This window comes from Mustela putorius, unplaced genomic scaffold (genome assembly GCF_011764305.1).
Source record: "Mustela putorius furo isolate JIRA1106 unplaced genomic scaffold, ASM1176430v1.1 tig00003834_pilon_pilon_pilon, whole genome shotgun sequence".
In the NCBI taxonomy this organism is placed as follows: domain Eukaryota; kingdom Metazoa; phylum Chordata; class Mammalia; order Carnivora; family Mustelidae; genus Mustela; species Mustela putorius.
The window spans coordinates 93,896,748-93,915,626 of record NW_025421987.1 but is presented as its reverse complement, the minus strand read 5'-3'; the positions used below and the strand labels follow the sequence as shown (position 1 = coordinate 93,915,626).

The 18,879-nt window shown below is 46.3% G+C and overlaps 1 long non-coding RNA gene across 7 annotated transcripts; it reads left to right on the top strand.

Annotated features, from left to right (window-relative positions):
• The first annotated feature begins 62 nt into the window (after nucleotides 1–62).
• Nucleotides 63–15,741, top strand: LOC106005124. Of its 7 annotated transcripts, XR_006609206.1 has the most exons (7): nucleotides 64–252; nucleotides 9,247–9,321; nucleotides 9,603–9,741; nucleotides 10,352–10,489; nucleotides 12,016–12,208; nucleotides 12,670–13,623; nucleotides 14,622–15,741. It is a non-coding gene; the product is annotated as an uncharacterized LOC106005124 (long non-coding RNA). The 7 variants fall into 7 exon arrangements; XR_006609204.1 differs by having other exon boundaries at nucleotides 63–252; nucleotides 10,333–10,489; nucleotides 12,016–13,623; XR_001178294.2 differs by having other exon boundaries at nucleotides 10,375–10,489; nucleotides 12,016–13,623.
• Nucleotides 15,742–18,879: the final 3,138 nt, after the last annotated feature.

Below are 18,879 nucleotides of genomic sequence, written 5' to 3'. Positions count from 1 at the left end.
ACTCTGAATCTCCCAGCAACACATACCACATGAGCTTCCGCTCCCGTCACTTGGGTGACCAAGTGCTCCAGTGTGCCCAGGAGTGAAGCTTCCTGGTGTAGGGCACTTCGATGACTGCACAAGAAAGGACTGCCACCGACCAGCTTAGAACAATGCCCGTATGAACTTACACCCAAATGGCTGGGTAGCTCCAAGTCTCCAAGGCTGAAAATCAAGTGTTGACCAGGCCGAGTCATCCGCTGGAGATTCTGGGTAAAAGTCTTTTTCCAAGCTCATTCAAGTTGTTGGCAGATTTCAATTTCTTCCAGTGTATGGGCTGAAATCCTCATTTCCTTGTCAGCTGGAGGCCACTCAGCTCCTAGCAGCTGACACCCCTATTCCTTGCCATGTGATCTCTATCTCTAAAGCCTTGTTGAATTGCCCTGGGCTTCAGATCTCACTGACTTCTGTCTCTGGCCTCTAAACCCAGATTTTAAAGAGCTCCTCTGATAAGGTCAGGCCCACCCATCTCATGTCTGTATCTTTTTTTTTTTTGAAGATTTTATTTATTTGACAAAAAGAGATCACAAGTAGGCAGAGAGGCAAGGAGAGAGAGAGAGAGAGGAGGAAGCAGGCTCTCTGCCCAGCAGAAAGCCCCATGTGGGACTTGATCCTAGGACCCTGAGATCATGACCTGAGCTGAAGGCAGAGGCTTAACCCACTGAGCCACCCAGGCAGCTCTCATCGCTGTATCTTAAAGTCAACTCATTTGCACTTGGAAAATCTCTTCACGGCAACACCTACATTTAATGTTTTATTGAATAAGTGGGTGAGTTTGTGTGTACAGCAGGGGCCAGGAATTGGGGAGTCATCCTAGAATTCTGCCTACCACATCTGGGATGAAGGCTCATGGTGCTAAAACCAGGACCATCCCAGGCAAACTGGGACCGCTGGTCACCCTGTTAGCATGATTGGTTATTAGCAGAATTGGCTATTCATCTCTCTTCTGACCCCAGCCCACAGCTGTGCCCTTCCTGGGTTCTCACCCTTCACGGGTTCTTGGTAAGGTGCTCTGGATCCAGATGACAAGATGGCTAATGCTTTTCTGTGCACATTGGGGCCGTGCCAATCACAGAGGGGCTGAGACCATGGGCACCAGGCCACACAAAGCTGGGTTTCAGTTTTGTTACCAGTGTTGTGATCTTTGCCTAGACATCTAGATTCTGGGAGCCTCATATATTTTTCTTCTGTAAAGTGGGAAGATTAACAATACGCAGCTAACAATGTGGGTAGGAAGAGTAAATGAGGTTACGTGCATTAGGCATTGAACTCCAGGCCTGGTGTATGGTTAAGCACCCAGTGATGCCAGATGCTATTATTATTATCAATGATTATCATCACTATGCCAGAGCCAGCTGAGTGCCGTGTATAGGTAAGGCTCAAAGCAAAGGGCTGTCTTTCCATCCATTCGTAGTCCCTCGGCATGTTTAAGCATGGAAGGGTTTTCCAGCAGTGGCGTCCCGGCCATCCTCAGTAACTGAGCTCTACTCTGAAAATTCCTTGGGTAATTTAGGGCAAGAAACACATCTTCCTTCAATTTACAATTTTTGGGTGGTACGGCAGTACAGATGTTAAATATTTTCTGTGACTAATATTAATATTAGTCATTAATATGACTCCAGAGGGTCGGGGGTGTGGGCCGGTAATTCTGAATCCTTTGAACATCTTAGCAGCCTCTCTGGATGAAACGTGCATGTTGAATGTGGCATTTTATAAAATTAAAAAAAAAAAAATCTGCTGAAACAGCTGTGGGGTCCCTGCACACCAGAGGGATGTCTTAGAGCCGTCACTGGACCTTGGGGCACAGGGCCTATTTGGAAAACATCTGGAAATGGCCCATCCAACTTCATGAACACGGCAAATCAAGTATGAAGTTGTTTATTAAGGAATTCCTCAGTTTCAGGGCATTTCATTGTAAAACAAAACAAAACCAAAACCAAAACCAAAAACAAAAACAAAACCCCTGCAAACTGGTGCCACAAGAAGTATGGTATTGTTTGATTTAAAATAATTCCAACTTTAAATGCTTCCTTGCAAGACAACACACAGACACAAACAAAAGGCGGACAAACGTCCCCTTCTCGTCCTCCTCCTCCTAAAGTACATAGCTCGGGCTTTAAATCCAGGACTACAGCCTTTGTCCTGGATCCTGCAGGCCAGGTGGTCACACAATCAGCAAGCCAGTAACAATTGGAGACATTACAATTTTCTACTTCGCTGCCGTAAACAAACACTGAGCAACGGGGCAGAGAATGCCTGGGACAGCCGCAACGTGAATAGTGAGGGAAGACAAACAGAACTGTGCCCCAAGACTTAGACCGGGCCTCAGGCAGTTAAAAAAAAAAAAAAAAAGAATCTTCCTCCCTTCCTCCAACTCCGTCCCTCAACAGGAATGTTCCAATGAAGGCTCTCCTAATACCTAAGCTTAGTCAAGCTTAGCGAGCTGTAACAGGCCCAAACAGGGGCCAGGGTGACCTCCACAACCAATCGCTTTGTAATTGTTGGGGACACGGCGATTTCCCTCGCTCCTTGCCCCTCCAGCGCTGCCTGTAGATAATACTTAAAGGAGTTGAAGTTGAGGGGAAGTTTTCTTTAATTGCCTTTTCAGTTCTGTTTATTTATGTGGATTCTAGTTCCCATCACGAGAGTTATTTTTTGAAATAGTCTGAAATCTGTAGGCTGTTCCGTCCTTCTTTTCCACGTCACTTGAACGAGAGTCCCATCCCAAAATGACTTTGATGTAATTTCTAGTCACCTTGTCTGGTGGTTGTGTCCAGCTGTCTGTGAGCCTCAAAGGACGTTAGAGGTCCCTTGAGGCCAGCAGTTCTTTCTCACAGGGCCAGTGATGGGCACCAGCCTGGCGGGTCTTGGATGTACCAAACCGGAATCTGGGGGCTGGCCCAGAAAGGGTGCGCAAAGGGCGCCCCTGTTCCTCGTCCCAGCCCGGTGAATCTGGTGTGGCCCATGGCAGGATGTGCATCTGGGAGCCACAGGAGAGCGAAACCTACTCCGCACCCCGGTGTCCTCTATTTGTAGATGTGAAAACCTAGTTCCAGAAAGAGGTCATGATCTAAGGTCATCTGATTAAGTTAGTGGTAGGGGTGTCCTGACTCAGTCCAAGATTGTTTCTGGGGCCTGTCTGTCCCCTGGAAAAGTGTCTTAGGGCTCGCCAGACACTAGGACATTTCCTCAGCAGCTGTGTGCATGGCCGTTCGGACTCTAGAGCACAGCAAGGGCCCCCGAGTGACGGGGACTGCTGGCACACTTTGAATTTACAGGGAAGTTGCCTCCTCTGGAGACCATATTCACGTCATCAAATTCTCCCTTGGAAGAAACCCAGCTCCTTGCCTGGCTTGCTCCATGTGGCTTCTTCGGGTCATTTCTCTTGCCTGCTGTGTTTGTCTGAGCCTAGTGGTTAGAGCTCAATGTGAGAGTCACGGTAGCAATGGTATCATTGCTGGCGAACTCTCTCTCTCTCCTTCTAAAGAGGAGAAAGCAGTGATTCCCCTGAGCCACTGATCAATCCCTAGTGTGTTTGTACTCCCCGGGGACTTCAGGGGGCTGGGTGCCTACCCTACCACGGTGCATAAGAACCGAGATTTTTGGTCCCAGTCTGGCACCTGCTGGGCAGTCAGGCAGGGTGGCTATGTTCCCTAGAGGGACACCTCTTTCTCAAATGAAAATCACAGCAGCGTTGGAATCAGTGTGCCATCTCTCTTTAGTTTGTCACCATGGCCCATAGTGGCCCGGGCTGCGGAGAGCAGCTTTCACCTTCGAAATTCACCTGAAATAGTTGCGTCATAATTTAGAAGACCAATGATCTGACTTAGCGCTGTGTCTTCTCTTCTTCATCTTCTCGGGACTTCTCTTCATCCTTTTCTCCTTTCTTCCTCTCAGTCTTTTTCGTGTCCTCCCTTTATCCTCCTGTGCCGTGGCTTCCCTCTCCCTCCTCTTCCCCACTCAGCATCCTCACCACCATCCCTCATGGAAGTGGTCATCGTCTAAGCACCACAATTCTGTAACCTAGAGAGGTAAGCCTACATTCAGTGCCTTGCTGAGCCATACTGCACAATGAGGGCAGAAGTAAAACAACAACAACAACAACAAAAACCACCAGTAAGGAGAGACATCCTGTCTTTATTTAAAAATTTGATATTTTCTGTATCACGAATGTTTTGCATTATGTTTTAGTTTTAAAAATATTGCATTGAGGGTTGCGTGGCTGGCTCAGTTGGAAGATCTCGGGGTTAAGTTCGAGCCCCATATTGGGTATAGAGATTACTTTAAAAAGTAGACTTAAAAAATATTGCCTTAAAATACTTATCCCGAGTCCTGAGTTTTTTGATGTCCCCTTCAGTTTTGCACGCTGGTCTCAGTTTTGCCTCAGCCCCTCCCATCTCTCCCAGTATAATTTAACTGGTGAATAAGTCCTAAGTCCTGGTAATTCTACTTTATAACTTCCTCTGAAGGTCTCTCTCCATCTGTCTCTCTGTTCCTGTCTCTCTCTCTCGAGATTTTACTTATTTATTTGAAAGAGAATGAGAGAGAGAGAGAGAGAAAGGGGGCAGGCACGAATGGGGGAGGAGCAGAGCACGAGGGAGAAGCAGACTCCCCGCTGAGCTGGGAACCAGTGTGGACTCATGACCTGAGCCAAAGACACATGCTTCACCTAGTGAGCCACCCAGATGTCCTGACCTTGTCTTTTTTTTTCCGCCCTGTCTTTCCATCTCTGTCTTTCTGTCTCACTCTGTCTCTTTGTCTCTTTATGTCTCTGTCTCTCAGTTCCACTGCTACCGCTTCACATGAGGCCACCGTCATGGCTAGCCAGGACTATAGCAACAGCCCCACACCTGTCTTCCTGACTCATCCTTCCTTGATCCCTATTGGTCCTTTTTCTCCAGTCATTCCAGGGTGATGTTCTCATAAAGCCTCCATTTGACGTCTTCTGGTATCTGCCCACTGCCAGCCACATCGCACTCACATGTGAGCTCGACACTGGGAATCCTCCCATGTTTTGCTGTAGCCCTCTCTTCCTCTTTTCCTTCTGCCACTTCTTAATATATAAAATAGTTGCTTCCCTCTTGGTTAGGGAGTCTGGGACATAGGAAATCTAACAGTAGATCTCTTGAATGAAGAGGTATTCGTGGAAAAGCAGATTAATGGTCAGATAAGTTTGGAGCTGGTTTTCTGTTTCCCCTTCTTGACAATTCGATGTGATTATTAGCATATGAAACCCTCTGAGAAGACTAGATAAAGGAACTCTTTGCCTGTAATCTGGCATTTCCCCCAAATTCACTCATGGAACCTCTTTTTAACATTCAGAATTAACCTTGTAAATGAGATGTTTTGCAGAACAGTTTGAAAAACCGAATTGTTCCAAGAGTGAAAAAATTGCAGACGATCAATCTAAAAACCAGTGTTCTAGGGTTGCCACTCATGTCCCTTCATTTATTCCATTGCTCATGTTTCATGCGATCAGTTCAGAGCAAGTCAAAATGAATATGACATTAAGTTTCTGTCCCCAGGATATTCCCTGGGAAGATTGTCAAAGCAATATGATAAGGGAGGTGGTAGTGGTAGGAACAAATTCTGCTGGGGAGTCAGAATGACCTTTGAAAACCAAAGCTGTCTGAACTAGGTCTTGAAAGAATAAGAAATTGTAGATGGAGTAGGTAAAGAGATACTTTCGTAAGAAAGGGACTGGAGTTTATAAAGAGCACAAAATAATATCTTGTATCCAGGAAATGGTGAATATAGAGCATGTGATGGCATGGGGTTGGACATGGAGGAGAGAAGTCTTGGATAAGATGAGTTCCATGTTTCACAGTCAAGAGGGCCCTGTGTGAATGGTTCCCCCTTTCATTGTGCAGTGTACAACCTGCACACCTGGCAATAGTGGCCCTCAAATGCTAGTGAGTTAAGCAAGGTCACATCCTAGAGGGATGTTAGTGTTGAGACTTGAGACTTTAGGCAGCTATGGCCAATGCAGGTAACATTGCTTTTCGGCTAACCTCTTTAAAACTACACAATATATGGATAATTGTTTATTTTTAAAAAGTTTAAATGAAATAGAAATTAAGAGTTAAAAGACCAAGACCCACCTTTTTTTTTTTTTTTAAAATTTTATTTATTTATTTGACAGAGAGATACAGAGAGACCACAAGTAAGCAGAGTGGCAGGCAGAGGGAGAGGGAGATGCAGGCTCCCCACTGAGCAGGGAGCCCTATGCTGTGCTTGATGCCAGGACCCTGGGATCATGACCTGAGCCAAAGGCAGACGCTTAACTGACTGAGCCACCCAGGCGCCCCACCCCACCCTTTCTTTTACCCTTACCCTAACCATAATCTGACCCTCCTTGCCCTGCTCCCAGATGACACCTCTGTCAGTGGTTTCCGTGTATCCTTCTAGAATGTGCATGCATACACGGGTACACTTATGACTATACTAGCTAGTAGGTTTCCTACTTGGGTGGGATCATGGCCTGCGTTTGGTTCTGCAACTGGCTCCTGTCACCTTGTGATGGGTATGAGAGCTTCCAATCTCAGGACAAGTGGCAGTTGATCTCGTTCTTTCTCACAGCTACTGTCCCTGATATTGTGGCCTCTGTTTTGGGGTTTTGTGAATGGGCACAGCCTTCAGGGGCCATTTGTACTGATTATTTCATGTTCCTCCTGCTCACAGACCTGGTAAATGGAATAAGATAGTAACAACAGTGGTTCTGAGTCCTTACCATCAGTGTCACTGGGCGACATTTGGAGACCTTATTCTGTGGAATAAGACCCCCCCCCCTTACCTGCCATACAGTTGACTCTCGAACAACACAGGTTTGTACTGTGTGGATCCACTTATACACAGGGTTGTTGTGTTTTTTTTAATATATATAAATATAATACAGTATTAAAAGTACCTTCTCCTCCTCATGATTTTCTTTTCTTCTTTTTTTAAAAGATTTTATTTATTTATTTATTTAAGAGAGAGAGAGAGAGAGAGTGAGAGGGAGAGGGAGAGAGATCATGAACACAAGCAGGGGGAGCGGGAGAAGCAGGCTCCCTGCTGAGCAGGGAGCCCGATGTGGAACTTGATCCCAGGACCCTGGGATCATGACCTGAGCTGAATGCAGACGGTCAACAGACTGAGCCACCCAGGCGCCCCTCCCCAAGACTTTCTTAACATTTTCCTTCCTCTGGCTTACTTTGTGGTAAGAATGCGCTATCTAATACATACAACCCGCAAAATGTGTATCCGTCGAGTCCTTCTGTTACGGGTTGGCTCCCAGCAGCAGCAGGCTATTCGCAGTTGTGTTCTGGGGGGTGGGGTGGGATCAGAAGTTACACGTGGATTTTTGACGCAGTAGGTGGTCGGTGCCCCTAACCGCTAAACCACTCAAGGGTCAGCTGTATTTCCTTCACACCGCTTCCACCCCCTGGAATACTATTTATTTATTTCTGTTTACTGTCTCTCTTGCTCTCTCTCTCTCAGAACTCCACATGGGCAGGGGCTCTGTGACCAAATCCCACGTGCTAGAACAATGGCCGGCACACAGGGGCCACTTGGGAAATGTTGGCTGGGTGACTAGGGACACGGAGGGAACGACTCTCGTAGTCTGGCTGCTGTCACGGAATACCACAGGCTGCGTGGCTTATAAACAACGGAAATGTATTTCTCACGGTTCTGGGCTGGAAGTCCAAGAGGTGGCGTGGGTAAGGGCTTGCTTCTGGGTTTATGGAAGGCCATCTTCTCATTGCGTCTTTGGAAGGCAGAAGCGGTGAGAGAGCTCTGGCGGGCAGAGGGGGGTCCCTTTTATTAAAAGCACTAATCCCGTTCATGATCTCATTGCCTCCCGAAGGTCCCACCTCCTGCTACCATGACATTGGGGGTTAGGGATTCAACATACGAATTTTAGTATTCCAGTACACATGGAGACCATTGCAGTGACTGAGGAAGCTCTTTTCATTTTGTGCTATGGGTCTCCAGGGAGATGAAGAAGTTGACACCGATCAGTGACCCAGCCCCTTGAAGGTACAGATCAGGCCAGGGTGTGGTGACAAACAGAGACTGAGGACAGTCTCAGGAGTCTTGGCACCAGGGCACAAAGACCTTATCCAAACAACCCCGGGGAATTTAAACAATTCTTTTCATCATTCACTGAATTTCTTTCCAAAACCTTCAAATGCAGAGGAGGAACCAAAGTAGGGAGATTGTTTATGATCTCTGGTCTCTTTTTTCTAACCTTGAAGCTCAGTGAACAAAAACAATGGCGCTCACCCCAGAAGAATGTTGAAAGTTGCATGTTATTTTACCTAAGTTCATCGGGCTGTTTAAAACGGGAGGAGGAAATATATCACGGAGTGGCATTAACGAGCACTGGTTTTCTGAGAGTGTGGCCAAGTTCAGAGGGTGTTTGACACGCATGGCTTGACACCCTCTTCTCAGGACCAGGAGAAAGGAACCACAAGTATCTCATCACTTCACTAAGCCTTAGTCTCCTCATCTGAAATGGGGTGATAAGAGTGACCTTGGTGTTTGAGGGCGAAACAAGCGGGTGAGTCTGAAAGTGCTCGGTAGACGGCCAGTGTTGTACCAGGTGCATCGCTGTATCATTATGAAAGGATCTGAACTCTGCATGGTAAAGGTGGCATAGACCAATAGCAGGATAATTCACTGAGATACCCGTTTGGAATTTGTTCTTATTGTATTTCGCCCTTTCTCGTTCTAGGTAGATAGCCCTTTGGGGTTTCCTTGTATCAGGGCTCCTTGGGCACAGGGTTGAACGCAGGAGTTCTTCAAGATAATTTTCTCTCCCTTTCTTTCTTGTGTTATTTTTTAAAAATATTTTATTTATTTATTTGACCCAGAGAGAGATAGGGAGAGAGGGAACACAAGCAAGGGGAGTGTGAGAGGGAGAAGCAGGCTTCCCGCTGAGTGGGGAACCTGATGTGAGGCTCCATCCCAGGAGTCCGGGATCATGGCCTGAACCGAAGGCAGACACTTAACTGACTGAGCCACCCAAGGCACTCCTCTCTCTGCCTTTCTGGCCTGGCTTTGGAAAAGATTGTGCTAACCTGGGAAGGAGGCAGCCGGAGAGGCTGGGGAGTAGGAGCAGAAGAGAGAGAATCAGGGGAGTGGAGAGAAAGTGAGCTGAAGAGGTCTTCCCGACATAGAAGAGAAGTGGCTTGAGTTCCAGGCCCTGACTCCCTTCCCTTTCAGGACCCCAGAGTGGAGGCAGAGCCGTGGTGAGCCCAGGAACCGGCATCTTCTGCAGACGCCACAGCCCAGGAGCAGGTGAGCTACTAGACTGGAAAGACCTTGACGTGCGAGGATCTCAATAACCAGAGGCCTTTACAGCTACTGCACTGATGCACCCTGGGCCCTTCCATGTCCCCCTGAGTGGGTGCTGCTGCTGCTTCCGGGAGGACCCCCATTCATTCCTGACCGAGGTGCTGAATTTCTTCACCCACCAGGGCAGGGCGCTCCTAAGCAGAATTAGTTTATTTATAGAACAATCATGCACGTTTCTTTCCTGCCCACAGTTATAGACTAACAGCATTACCTGATCCCTATAGGTCATAATACCAAATAAATGCCTTTGGGCAAGAATGTTAGTTAGATCGCAACATCTGGAAGAGACTGAAAGAACCAGCTGACATCGGGAAATCATTGTCCTATTTTTGCCTCTGGCACCAACAAGCTCTGTGACCTTAAGTAAGTCAGTTCCCCATCTGGACCCTTGTCTATGTGTTGGTTAAATATAGGGAACTGGACTGAATTCCAGTCCATGTTACTGCAAATTTGGAATGGGTTTGGGAAGCACGAAATCGTCATGAACCCATATTCTTAACTAAGGGCCTAGTTCAGAAGATGTTCCAGTACTGTTAATTTCCATTTCAAAAGCAATTGACTTTTTGGTGAAGCAGCTTATGCAATTGCAGAACAGAGCCCACGTAAATGTGGCATTATGTCTGTTACGTGCGTAGGCAACACTTGTTCGTGCTCTTGTGGTCTCTCCTTCAGGATTTTGGTCTTCATGGTAATGTGTGCTTCCTGGGATTTTCATTAAAAAAAAAAAGCGCCTTTGGAAAAAACCCATCCTTCCATAACCAGCTCATCTTTCACTGGGGCTGGGGCAGTGTAAACATGACCGCATGAGGCTCCGTGTTTATGTTTTCTCAATGACTTCCAGATCAAATTTGCTGTGTTTACAAGATGGAGACACTTTTTCTAACCGCCAGGACTGCACATTCACAAGGGGGGGGGGTGGGAGGGGGTGATGCCCCAGCTGGGATCTGCTTCCAGTTATCCTTGTCTCTGACAGTGTCTCCGTGGATGCCCCGGCAGGATGAAGGCCTCGCTCAGCAGCCAGCCGCCTGTAGACACTGGCTTTTCCTACTCAGATGGAACCAACATGCTCCCTTATTACTATTATTTTCAACTTTAAGTCTCAGATCCCGAGGTAGGATCCTGACTACAGAGGTAATCTTCCTCAATCCACGCTTGACAATTGCTTTACGTTTTCCCTATGTCTCTCTCAATCCTAGCCTCATCCAAAGCCCTTGAATCTCCTTCTGGAGTTTTGGACCAGTGGTAACCTAACTCCCAGAAGCCCCTGGGTGACCACGTGGTTGGCAGGACATCTGTTGACATATCCTTCGGTGTTCAGGAAGCCTTTGACTCTTTTACCTTGGCAGGGATAATATGCAGGCGCGCGCGTGCGCGCACACACACACACACACACACACACATATCCCTTTAACATAAGCATTTCACAGAAACCCCCTGTGTTAGATGTTGAATGTTTGTAAGAGATAGCACTTGACCATGGAGCTGGCACCCCGACTAGCTGTCACCATGTCCTTGTACGGTTTCTGTCAGTGGGCAGTGGGGTGCACTCTCCCCCGCCTCTCGGGGTTGGGGGACGCACGGCACAGACAGGAAAGAGTGGACTCGCCTTCAAGAGCCTGATTCACGGTCAGGAGCTGATCCACCAGCAGCCCTGCCGGGTGGTGTGACCTTGGCCCAGTCTAACTCTCTGAAGCCGATTTCCTATTCTGCCCTTTGCCTCTTGGGGATAAGCCACAGTACCATGGGACATGCCAGGCATGAAAGGATATTGTACCTAATAAAATACCATGGAAGGAAGAAGTTCTGTGACCGTCAGGCTCAAGGTTCTCAGGGAGGAGGTTAAAGAAGCTCAGGGATGCCAGCCTGTTGCTAGGCAACTGGAGTTATTTGTAAAAACAAGTTAAACTTTTTTTTTTTTTTAATTTTAATCATTAGCATCCCTGAAACTCAAGACATGAGGTGTCCAGTGTCTCTCCAGCTTTCCCCTTCACCTTTTTGTGGACTGTGCCATGACGGTGGCAATTTACTTCTCTCTCTGGGGTTCCAGCTGCCCTTGTCAACTGGGGGGTTGGGCTCGGTGGCGACTGAGGAGCCTTTCAGGTCCAGAGGGCTGCAGTGTTGCTCTGTGGTTCTCCGACTGGGGTATAGGAAGCTGTGATAGGAGCGGTAAGAAAGGGAGACTCTCTAGTTACGCCTTGGCTGTAGGGTTTTTGGGAAATAAATAAGCAAATGAAAATTTTATAGCCAGGGTAAGCAGATCTAAATCAATTTTAATGGCTATTCTTACTAAAGGTTTTGATTTCACCCAAAATATGTATTCTTTGATCACCCTTCCCCCTCACACAAGACCACACACACACACACACACACACACACACACACACACACCCCCCATACATGCGTTCTTATTTCTGCTTGCCTGCCTTTGTTCCTCCTTTCTTCCTCCCTCCTTTCTTTTCTTCCTCCTTCCTTTCTCTCTCTCTCTTTCTCCAGCTGTCTTATTTTATGCCATTAAAGCTTTTTTGGAAATTGAGTAACAATATTATATTTTTAAAGGCAAAATAAAAGACTTAAATAGGAAGTAGACTGTGTTCTTTTGTATTTTCCTTACTGTGATCTTGTTCCTGCAACTCACAGGGCAAGGAGTTCTGCTGGCTTTGGATCAGATGACGCCTTGACCTGGATCCCGAGGCATTTTCGTAGGTCTAGCTCTGATGCTGATTGCTGTGTGACCTTGAAACAGTCACTTCCCCTTTCTGGACCACAGCCGCCTCATTTGGAAAACGGAGAGGTTGACCAGAGAGTCTCTAAGGTGGCTTCCGGACTTAAAGTAAGGTGTCTCTTACTTTATAAAACCTGACATCTGAAACAATAAATAAAATCTACCCTCCCCAAATAACGTTTTACTTATGAGAAAGGCCAATAAAGGTAAAACTGCTTGTATTACACACATGAATTTTGAAAAATAACTGCTTCATTTTAGAAATAGTTTGATTTACATGGAGCACTTCAAATTCTCTTGTACCTATAATTGATAAAATTTTGTCTAGTTGGACATTTCAGGGATGGTTCTTTATCCCTAGCAGCTGACCCTGTCACATCCATCAGAAAAATTCAGCAGAAGCATCTCCGTAATGTTCAGCTGAAATCTCTAATGGGGGTGATCAAATCAGGCTTAATGTTCGCTTTGGCGAACAGTCACTTGGAGAGCATGTGTTGCTTTCTCATTATCATTTTATTTCTGCCATTAGCCACATTTAAGAATATAAATCACTACTAATATCTTTTCAGAATGAAGGTTAACCCTCTCACCTCAGAGCTGATCATCATTGCAAGTGAGGAGGGGGGCCGTTGTGGGAGGAGGAGGGGACCCAGGGCAAAGAGAGCTTGTGTGGTGTGACCTTGGGTAAGTCACTTCCCTCCCTGGGACTCAGTTTCCTTATATGTAAATGTGGGGTGCCTGCAGGTCTGACCCTGCTCTATGAGGTTTCTGTACAATAATTTCAGCAGTCACTGGGATGGTCGTGTGTGAGAAAGGTCTCCCTCCCGGCGTTTCGGATGACTGCCTCCCCTTGGTTTATTCCAGGGGGTGGGAAGCACACACACCCACTGTGTCCTTTCACTTGAGAAGGGAAACGTGGACAGCTTCAGCTCAAGTGCTTCCTGGGTGAATCGTCGCCTGGTTTTCCTATTTGGTCCTGCAGGAATAGGGACATGTCTGTTCTGGAAGCCTCAGGCAGCCTTCCTGCAGGACGCAGTGAAATTTTTTTTTTTTTTTTAAAGATTTTATTTATTTGACAGAGAGAGACAGCAAGAGAAGGAACACCCATGGAGGGAGTGGGAGAGGGAGAAGCAGGCTTCCCGCCGAGCATGGAGCCAGATGTGGGGCTTGATCCCTGGGATGCTTAACCCACTGAGCCACCCAGGTGCCCTGGGACTTAGTGAAATCCATACTCTGCCACACCGAGGCCGGGCAAGGAGTCCACGGGGCACCGCAAGCTGCTCATGTGTAAAGCCGGGTTTTAAAGCTCGGCTCTTCAATCTCCCTGATCTCTCAGTTACCTCCCTCCTGCGGTTTCCTATTCCCTTGGCAGAGTCTTTTTTTCACGTTCTAGCTCCCCTTCAGCAGACTCTGGACCTCACCTGGGAAGATGTTTGGGGCCAGCATGTGAGGAGAAGTGCAGCCCTCCCAGGGGACCACCATGGAGGGAGGTGTGGTGGTCTTCAGACCCCTCCCAGGACAAGGTGGGTCCTTGATATGGCCAGAGGGCCCCTGGAGCAGCCTTCCCTACGTACGCCCCCACCCTGCCCCGAGGCAGGCTCTTTCCAGGACCAATCCTGGAGCTTCTGGACTTTATTTTTGTAATAAAGCCAATATTTCCATAACACTCCAGGGTGCCAAGTTGTGTATTAGGCGCTGTAGGGACACAGGGATGAAGTGGTGGGGGCCAGACCCCCAGCTGCTAACCGACAACAGAGAAGCTGGGTTCATGGTGCTCCTCAAATATTATTTTCAACATCGACTCAGCTTGTCTCAAAGATCTTTTGATAGTAATTCATTTTTTAAGTTCTGGGAAGATCTATTTAAATGTTCACATTCTTCTGCCCTGGCCCCACTCCCACCTTTGAAGTGGGAGAAAGCACCCTTCAGACCCTCCGCTCATGATTGATGGCCCTGCTCTGGCTTTGTATTCCTTGGCCTATAGGTTTAGATCCCAGATTGTTTCAAAATGGCCAGAAGCAGTCAACATGGGGTCTCTCCAAAATCTTAGAGACATAGGTCCCATGCTGGTAATATCATACGACTCAAGGAATTATTTAAAAAAAAATAATAGAATTTTCTGCTCTTTGTTGGTCAAGGCTGAAGACTGTGCTTTTCGGGTAGCAAGGGATAGAATCCCAGGAAAGCCAATTTTCGAAGGAAAAGAAAGAGAATATCTTGTTTAAGCCCATGTACGATATCTCAACGGAGCGGGGCTGGGAGCCTTGTACATATACCCACCCCCAGCCCCATTCACAACCGAACTGTCTCTTAGGTGAGCGGATGGGATGCAGCATGTGATCCTCTATCTCTGACCCCATAGACTTGTAGGGAGAGTTACAGGTGTTACTGGTAGGGAAGATGAGAGGAGGTCTGTGAATAATTTTCTGTATTTCAAAGAGCTTATTGGGAATTCCACGTTTGTTTGGATATGGGTTCCAGTCTCACCAAGACACGCCCCCCCCTTTTTTGCTTTTGGCAGTGTGGTTATACCGGGGACCACCTCATCATGCAAACCAGGACCTCTCCTCGGCCAAATGGAAATTCGATGAATCACCTGAGCTTTGACAGCAGGGAGATCTGGGGTCAAGCCCCTGCTCGTCCGCTTCCTTGTAGAATGGCTTTGATGGAGCTTCCTGAACCTCCATTTTCTTGTCTGTGAACTAAGTATAGTAATAATACCCACTTCACAGAGTTGCTGGGGTTAGTCCAAAATAAGCCCTTGATTAAAGTTAGCTATTACCATTAGTAGCTTTGATTAATGAAAAATGGGAAACTGATTCATTTAACAAAAATAGCACATGGGGCGCCTGGTGGGCTCAGTCAGTAGAGGGCGCCACTCTTGATCGCAGGCTCACAAGTTCAAGCCCCACTTTGGATGTAGAGATTACATAAAAAATACAATCTTAAAAAAAAGAAAAGTATCCCATAGGTCGGCAAAAATCTCCCAAAGCTAATAGCCTGGAGATGGGTTGATTCTTTACACCAGGTGACAGCGATGTTTTGATTTTCTGTGTGACAGTGGAGGGGACCTATGTGAATGATTAAAATTTAATTGAAACACTTTCATTTCATTCCCTTGGGCTGACTATGCATGTCCTCTGGTGTCGTAAAACAAGCTCAGGACCATGGTGCAGGCTGCGTGCCCCGTGGTGACCTCTTTCCAAGCCACCTCTGTGTCCTCTAGATGGAAAGCTGTTGATTGAAAAGGGCAGAACAATTCCCTCTGTCAGGATGGCTGCAGATCACATTCAATCAGGACAGCATTCTATTGATTCAAAAGACACACATACGCGTACACACACACACACACACACACTTCCCAGCCGGTGACACCGGTGACCTGGGCAGAATGGGGGAGATCATCAGAGGCCAGTGTACCTGGGAGGAAGGTTTCAATCACACCACCACCCAGTGGTGGGTGGAAGTAAGGAGGGCAAATGAAGCCCCTTTTAGGATATTGCTTAATTCTCAATAACCTCACGGCTACTCTTTGTTCTTGGAGGTCTTTCTCAGCAAATATGTGGAACTCATGGTTTTTCTTCTTGTAAAAAACTACCGTGAACCTCAAAGTGCTCAAAAAATAAAGACTATAAAAAATACGTGCGTGCCTGTGTGTGTGTATGGTGTGTGTGCACGCTGAAAGTAGTGCCAGGAAAAGTAAAATCTGGTTCCCAACTTTTCTTCGTGCCGATATGTTACGTGACTTGAAGGCTAGAGCCTCGGATTTCCCTATTTATGGAGGCTGTGTGGAAATTTCCTGAGGAATGCCAGCCTTCCTCCCCTCTGTCCGGACACACGTGTTCCCTCGGCTCCCCTTGCAGTAGAAGCTCTAGAAGCTCTCTTTTAGACCTTCTTTTTCACCATGCAAGGACATTGCCATGAACAACAAGGCCTTTCTTTCTGCAGCTGAAGACCTCAGCTTTATGACAAATGGGATAAATTCATTCTCTCCTCTAGAAGACACTTGAAACGTAGTCGTTCATTGAAAGGGCTGGGGGAAACGCACTGTTGAAATCCATTTAGTTTTAGTCCTGACTAAAATGAAAGAAATGGAGATTAACAATTCAAAAATGGAGCCGGTTAATTAAAATGAACTCCAATTATACAACGTGCCAGGCAGCTCACAGGGAATAATTTTTCTTCTGCTTGATTATGATGATGAAAACGTATCTTTTACTGGGATAAAATGAAGTCCTTCTTACCAGAGAGGAAAACTGTTTCCCAAGACTGGCTTCAGAAGTGTTTGTTTTTCTAGAAATAACAATAACAGAGCCTCTCAAGTGACACATTAAAGAAAGTTGCTCTCTAGACCTAACTCTGTATTAGTGTGGGTTTGAATATGGGGGACATTTTCTCACACAGAAATCTAAACTTAGTAAGCCAAATGCATTTAGATTTCTACAGTGGGAACTTCCAGAGTTGTAAATACCTGAACAGGGACACAATTTCTAAATATTTCTGATTTCCTGAAGACATACTCAAAACGCTCTGTGTCTGTGTCATGTGATTTACTGGATATGGTGGTTAGCATGCTCTCGAATTCCCCTCTTCCCAAAGGAGACACTACAGGGCTACTGCTACACAGTCATGTAGATGTGACATCATTACAAAGCGAGATGTCACTGTTTAAGAAGACCTCCCAGAGAATGAAGTGATCGAAAAGGAAGTCGGGGTGTAGAACTACAGGTTTTCATCTCTGGAAAGATTCCAGCTCCGCAAAAAAAGAACAAGTCTCTACCCTTAGAGCAGACCCCACGGGCTTCAGTGATTACAAGGGACACTCTCCGCCAGGAAAGCCATTTGCCCCTGGCGCAAACCGTTTTGCCCATCACTGGCCTTTGGACAACCTGCTAGTAAGGGAAAGAAAGGTTCTTTTATGTTTTAGTCTCACTGCCTCTGAAACTGCCCTTCAGAAACCCTATCTTCCCCCCTTTTTTCTTTTCTTGGCAACACTAAAAGTCCTTTGTAAACATCCTCCCGGAAAAGTCTCTGTAGATCTGTCTGATAAACTTCGAATGGAGGAGAGTTTAAACTCCTGTCTGAGAACAGATTAGATGGAGAGCTTAAGAGATTATTCCCTTCGAGAAGTAGCCGAAATCACCAACCATGAAAAGGTGTCAAGAGAAACAGAAATGATGTAGTCCTGGTCTTCCTATACAGGGCTTTTTTTTTTTTTCTCTCCCCAGAACCCAAATTTCTCATGAGCCTTCATGCTCATCAGGAGGAAGGAGGGTCCAGGATCTTGATTCTAAATGCCCAAAATTGGGAAAGCCAAGGCGATGAGACATTAAAAGATGGGCTCAAAGTTAGAGCTAACAGACATAAAAACCACTCCAACCAAACAGAAGTAGCCCATCGAGAGACACCTGGTTGGCTCAAGTCAATAGAGTGTGCAACTCTTGATCTCGGGGTGGTGAGTTTAAGCCCCACATTGGGTGTAGAGATTACTTAAAAATAAAGTCATATTTTAAAAAAAGTAAAAAAGAAACAGTCCACTGGGTCAGAAATAGAATTTCTTTTTTAAAGAATTTGTTGCTAACTCAGGTTTTATTAAACAAATCTGCCTGTCTCTCCTTCCTCCCATCCTCCTTCCATCGTGGGCCAGAGAAAGTGTATTTTTCTCTTGAAGGCATTGATTTGATTTCTCCCTAAGTGTAAGATTCCTAAGGAACTACATTGGAGGAGGATATGGATCCTGGCCAATTTCAGGGACAGCTTTTTCACTCCCTCTTGTCCTACTCCCATTCTTTCCCCTTGGACTGTGGCTACTTGCAGTATGAGCAGGTAACAGTGGGAGTTTCCCATCCCAGGAGACACTGTCAGTGACTAGATAATGGTTTCTTCAAAGTAGGGGGGTTCCTGCACTGGATGGAAGGGGGACCAGAAAACCCCAAAGGTTCCTTTCAGTTTGAAGGCCCCTCAGTCATGTCCTCAAGTGTCTCTGTGGTTCAGAAGCAATTGGTGTGGATCAAGAAATCAGACCCAGACCCTTACCACTCTTCTAACCCAGAAGCTCAAACAGCAGGTATGAGGACATGGGTAATATGGTAGGCCAGGTGTTGAGTGATTGTGGAGAAGGCGGATCTAGACAATATTAAAGTAAAACAGTCAAATTGAAACCCTGCTCTTCTTTGAGTGGTGTCTCTTCAGTAAGACCATGATTCCAAGCTCCTAAATGATAATGTCTGTATTTTTAAAAATTAAGCTTTCTTGAGGTATCCTTGCCATGAAATCAATTGCACATATCTAAAATATACAATTTGATATTTTGACATATGTATGCACCTGTGAAACGATCACCACAATCAAGATAGTGAGTACAGGGGCGCCTGGGTGGCTCAGTAAGTTAAAGCCTCTGCCTTCGGCTCAGGTCATGATCTCAGGGTCCTGGGATGAAGCCCCGCATTGGGCTCTCTGCTCTGTGGGGAGCCTGCTTCCTCCCGTCTCTCTCTCTGCCTGCCTCTCTGCCTACTTGTGATCTCTCTGTTAAATAAATAAATAAAATCTAAAAAAAAAAAAAAAAAAGATAGTGAATATATCCATCACCCACGAAAGTTTCCCCTCTCCATTTGTGTTCCTGCCTCCCCAACCCTCGGTGCCCTTTGCCCCCTCCCCCACTCCCATCTCTAGGCAACTCGATGATTTGCCTTACATCCCTATATGAGTTTGCAGCTTGTAGAATGTCACAGAAGTGGAATCATAAAGGAGTTATTCTTTTTTTTCTTTTCTTTTTCTGG